Below are 6,199 nucleotides of genomic sequence, written 5' to 3' on the forward strand. Positions count from 1 at the left end.
TGTTTTATGTCATATTCACTGTCCCAGCTCTTAGCACTGCGGCACCTCAACCCTTAGCAAATGAAGTGATTTCTCATCAGACATGTCAAAAGCTTCCATCAGACCTGAATTACCTTGTCAATCTCTTCTCTGCTAAAACCAACACAATTAGTAGTAACTATTTTAGGAATGCAAAATATTTAGTGATATAAGATTGTTCTGAGTGTAGGGCTGGCCAGACCAGGGATGACTCTGACATGGTTGGTCAGCTTGATTATATTATTATTATTATTATTAACATTTATTTATAAAGCGCCAACATATTCCGCAGCGCTGTACAATAAGTGGGTTTCATACATTGGACATACAGAGTAACATATAAAGCAATCAATAACCGATACAAGAGGTGAATATATGGACCAGCAATCCCTATTTTGTTTAAAGGACTGTGTGATTTCAGAAATTCTTTAGCCTATGCTTAATTGCCCCCTTTTTTGGCACGAAACACGTCAGGCTGCTTGCATTATCTTTCAATCAAATAAAATATGTTTTGAAATACACCACATTATTCTTCAGTGGTCCAGCTTTTTGTGCCAGTCTTTTCATTATAAGTAACTTGTATGGTAAACCCTTGCCAAAATTTAAACCTCACAACACTAACAAAACCATCCAGTTTCTATAAGTGCAGATACAATCCGTAATAAATATTTTATTTCTAAATTACACTGTTTGCCATCTCAGTGCATTGTGCCTGAGTCTGAGCTTTCAGAAGGAGCCAGCGCTACACATTAGAACTGCTTTCAGGTAACCTATTGTTTCTCCTACTCAATGTATTTTCATTACAACCCACGTCGTGTAATTAGCAAAACTGGGTTTCTCCTTCTTGGATGCTATACTCTTGTCTACCACTAGGTAGATGTGCATGTGAGCACGTTTAGGAATGCAAATAATTTCTGAAATTGTTCTGAACTCTACAATATTCAGGAAATCTTTTTGGAAGGGTAAGGGGTCTGGGGTGTCATCAATTATTGTATTTAATGTCAATGGCGGACCTACTGGAGGGTACGGAGGGTGCGATCCCGCACCCCCTCGGGGCCCACTGGACTAGGTTTGCCACCTCTGCTGGCTGTCTTTGCCGGGCCGGGGGCAGGGTGATGTCACGGGGGTCAAAATCGGACAAGGGGCAACCTTACATTGGATGCTCGCACCAGTGCAAATTCGATACTAAAAAATGTTTCCGGGGGGGGAGCCCGGCTGCAAGCCCGGGGATGTTTAGTTCCGTCAGGGCTGCCATCAAAAATCACAATGTCCCTCACATTTTCTGGGCCCCCTCGGTAACTCCCCCAATGGCCCCTCCCACAAGTACAAAGGACACACAGACATGCGACATTGGTCGCCAGCATTGCCCCCCTAGAAAATTGGTAGCCAACAGTGCCCCCTAATACATTGGTAGCCAGCAGTGCCCCCCAATGCATTGGCAGCCAGCAGGGGCCACCTAATACATTGGTAGCCAGCAGTGCCCCCCCCAGTAAACTGGTAGCCAGGAGTGCCCCCCTAGTACATGGGTAGCCAGCAGTACCCCGTAATACATTGGTTCATTGGTAGCCAGCAATGCCCCCCCCAAGTGTACTGGTAGCCAGCAGTGCCCCCCTAGTACATTGGTAGCCAGCAGTGCCCCCCTAGTACATTTGTAGCCAGCAGTGCCCCCTAATACATTGGTAGCCAGCAGTGCCCCCCAGTGCATTGGTAGCCAGCAGTGCCCCTAGTACACTGGTAGCCAACAGTGCCCCCCCAGTGCACTGGTAGCAAGCAGTGCCCCCTAATACATTGGTAGCCAGCAGTGCCCCCTAATACATTTGAGCCAGCAGTGCCCCCTAATACATTGGTAGCCAGCAGTGCCCCCCAGTGCATTGGTAGCCAGCAGTGCCCCTAGTACACTGGTAGCCAACAGTGCCCCCCCAGTGCACTGGTAGCAAGCAGTGCCCCCTAATACATTGGTAGCCAGCAGTGCCCCCTAATACATTTGTAGCCAGAAGTGCCCCCTAATACATTGGTAGCCAGCAGTGCCCCCTAATACATTGGTAGCCAGCAGTGCCCCCCAGTGCATTGGTAGCCAGCAGTGCCCCTAGTACACTGGTAGCCAACAGTGCCCCCCCTAGTGCACTGGTAGCAAGCTGTGCCCCCTAATACATTAGTAGCCAGCAGTGCCCATAATACATTGGTAGCCAGCAGTGCCCCCCAGTGCATTTGTAGCCAGCTGTGCCCCCCCAGTGCATTGGTAGCCAGCAGTGCCCCCCCCTAGTGCATTGGTAGCCAGCAGTGCCCCCTAAGTACATTGGTAGCCAGCAGTGCCCCCTCTAGTGCATTGGTAGCCAGCAGTGCCCCCTAATACATTGGTAGCAAGCAGTGCCCCCTAATACATTGGTAGCCAGCAGTGCCCCCTAATCCATTGATTGCCAGCAGTGCCCCCCAGTGCATTTGTAGCCAGCTGTGCCCCCCCCCAGTGCATTGGTAGCCAGCAGTGCCCCCCCTAGTGCATTGGTAGTCAGCAGTGCCCCTTAAGTACATTGGTAGCCAGCAGTGCCACCTCTAGTGCATTGGTAGCCAGCAGTGCCCCCCCTAGTGCATTGGTAGCCAGCAGTGCCCCCCAAATACATTGGTAGCCAGCAGTGCCCCCTCTAGTGCATTGCTAGCCAGCAGCGCCCCCCTAGTACATTGATAGCCAGCAGGAGCCCCCTAATACATTGGTAGCCAGCAGTGCCACCTAATAGATTGGTAGCCAACCCAACCCAACAGTGACCCCCCCCCCCGGTGTCTTCTATGCCTTCTTTGTTTCCTCTGGCGTTTTCAGCGGAAGCTCATCTGACGTCTCCTTTGGCACTTCCGACTGCTGAAATAAACCAGGCCATTTTGTAAGGCCTGTGCGTACTGACGTCAAACGTAAGCACGGGGCGCGACCAATAGGATTACCTGCTGACCACCAATGACAGGGCACGGAATTGATTAAAGGGAGCCCGATCTAAGAAAACTGTAGTACGACTGGGCCCCTTTTGGCTACTACACTGCCCAAAAAAATAAAGGGAACACTTAAACAAAACAATGTAACTCCAAGTCAATCACACTTCTGTGAAATCAAACTGTCAACTTAGGTAGCAACACTGATTGACAATCAATATCACATGCTGTTGTGCAAATGGAATAGACAACAGGTGGAAATTATAGCCAATTAGCAAGACATGCCCAATAAAGGAGTGGTTCTGCAGATGGTGACCACAGACCACTTCTCAGTTCCTATGCTTTCTGGCTGATGTTTTGGTCACTTTTGAATGCTTGAGTGCTTTCACTCTAGTGGTAGCATGAGACGGAGTCTGCAACCCACACAAATGGCTCAGGTAGTGCAGCTCATCCAGGATGGCACATCAATGTGAGCTGTGGTAAGAAGGTTTGCTGTGTCTGTCAACGTAGTGTCCAGAGCATGGAGGCGCTACCAGGAGACAGGCCAGTACATCAGGAGACATGGAGGAGTCCGTAGGAGGGCAACAACCCAGCAGCAGGACCACTGCCAGAGCCCTGCAAAATGACCTCCAGCGGGCCACAAATGTGCATGTGTCTGCTCAAACGGTCAGAAACAGACTCCATGAGGGTGGTGTGAGGGCCCGACGTCCACAGGTGGGGGTTGTGCTTAGAGCCCAACACCGTGCAGGACATTTGGCATTTGCCAGAGAACACCAAGATTGGCAAATTCCACTCCACTGGCACCCTGTGCTCTTCTCAGATGAAAGCAGGCTCACACTGAGCACATGTAACAGCCGTGACAGAGTCTGGAGACACCATGGAGAACGCTCTGCTGCCTGAAACATCCTCCAGCATGACCGGTTTGGCAGTGGGTCAGTAATGGTGTGGGGTGGCATTTCTTTGGGGGGCCACACAGCCCTCCATGTGCTCGCCAGAGGTAGCCTGACTGCCATTAGGTACCGAGATGAGATCCTCAGACCCCTTGTGAGACCATATGCTGGTGCGGTTGGCCCTGGGTTCCTCCTAATGCAAGACAATGCTAGACCTCATGTGGCTGCAGTGTGTCAGCAGTTCCTGCAAGACAAAGGCATTGATGCTATGGACTGGCCCACCCGTTCCCCAGACCTGAATCCAATTGAGCACCTCTGGGACATCATGTCTTGTTCCATCCACCAACACCACATTGCACCACAGACTGTCCAGGAGTTGGTGAATGCTTTAGTCCAGGTCTGGGAGGAGATCCCTCAGGAGACCATCCGCCACCTCATCAGGAGCATGCCCAGGCATTGTAGGGAGGTCATACAGGCACGTGGAGGCCACACACACTACTGAGCCTCATTTTGACTTGCTTTAACCTTTTTACTGCCAACGACGTATGGGATACATCGTGGCAGAAAAAGGGCTTAACTGCCAACGACGTGTCCCATACGTCGTCGGCAGATGAATGATTCTCTCTGCAGCGGTGGCATGTGCGAGAGAGAGTTTCTAGCGATGACAGCCCCCTGGGCAATGAGCCAGGGGGGCTGTCATGTGGGTCCTGTGACGCGATTGTCACAGGACCATCCTAGAAGCAGCAGACGCTGCTTCCTGCTTCCCCTCTACGACGCTGCCCACTGAGATCCTGCAGCCTGGAGGACAGAGCCAAGCGATCGGTGCGATCGGTGCACTTACACACTTACATACATTTATACACACTTACATACATTTACACACACTTACAGCAAACAATTTAGCAGTTTTTTTCCTTTGGTTTTTGGTTTTTTTTTTTTTTTCATTTTTCACACTTATATACACTTATATACACTAATATACACACTTACACACTGTCACACAACTTTTACACATGTACACACATGTATACACAAACACTTTGTATTTTTTTTATTTTACCACTTTGTTTTTAGTTTCTTTTACCTAAAAACTGTTTATTTTGACAGCGTTACTATTGAATCAGATATTCTGACCACTAATTACACTGTCGTGTGACTTATTTTGTTGTTTCACTGATTTGCACAATTTTTGTGGTTTTATCACATTTTTATATAAATGTTCCTAATCTGTTTTTAGCATAGCTTTGCCATGTAAAATAACTTTACCTATTTTGAATTCATCAGAATGTGTACTTTCCAAAAATATATGGTTTTCTGGGGGTCTCTGTATAGTTAGGGGGTGCACATAATACGCTGACAGGGGGCTCTGTATGCAAAAGCTGAGTTGGCAGGCGAGAAATCCATATGCGCTATTTTCATTTTGGGGTCAGTACATACCGCAGACTATGGTATATCTATGCATATTGGGCATCAAACTGTTCAGTAGACCTTAGGTGTTTCTATTTGGGGTGATTTGCCTTTGTATGCAAGAAATTGTGTGAGATAAATGCGGCAAATTGCAACATTTTTAGGCGATTTTCTGAAATGTCATAAAAACCAATAACTTTAGGAAAGCTTTGCAGATTGGTACTTTGGCGTAGAAAGGACTCTTTACCCTTGTTGGATTTGTCAGAATGTGTACTTTCCAAAAATATATGGTTTTGTGGGGGTCTCTGTATAGTTAGGGGAAGTTTCGGCACATAATACACTGACAGGGGGCTCTGTGTGCAAAAGCTGAGCTGGCAGGCGAGAAATCCATATGCGCTACTTTCATTTTGGGGTCAGTACATACCGCAGACTTGGGTATATCTATGCATATTGGGCATCAAACTGTTCAGTAGACCTTAGGTGTTCCTATTTAGGGTGATTTGCCTTTATCTGATCTTTATCAAAAGAGAGATAAATGCGGCAAACTGCAGTAGTTTGGAGTAGACAGACAGTTGTACTGTTCTTCTGGATTCCCCAGAATCTGTTCTTTCCAGAAATGTGTAATTTTCTGGGATAAATCTTCTGTAACTGGAATTTTTGGCCTTGAAATCTAAAGTATGCAGCTTTCTGGAGCAGTGCTTTGGACATTTGGTAGGGTACTGCTGGGAGGTTTTGACCTATACAAGTGAGAAATCTCCATAAAACTATATATATTTGGTATTGGCACGTTCAGGAGACACGAGACTTTCCAAATCAGTTGTATATTTGTGCATAAAATAATTTTGGTTTCTAGTATGTGTTTATATTATGGAAAAAATTTTGAGAGCTTAGGTTGTTCTGAAAAAAACAATACATTGTTTTCCTGGGTAAACTAAAAGTCCCCCCAAGGAAAGGCCCCTAAAGTGAAA

This window comes from Xenopus tropicalis, chromosome 1, assembly GCF_000004195.4.
Source record: "Xenopus tropicalis strain Nigerian chromosome 1, UCB_Xtro_10.0, whole genome shotgun sequence".
Classification (NCBI taxonomy): domain Eukaryota; kingdom Metazoa; phylum Chordata; class Amphibia; order Anura; family Pipidae; genus Xenopus; species Xenopus tropicalis.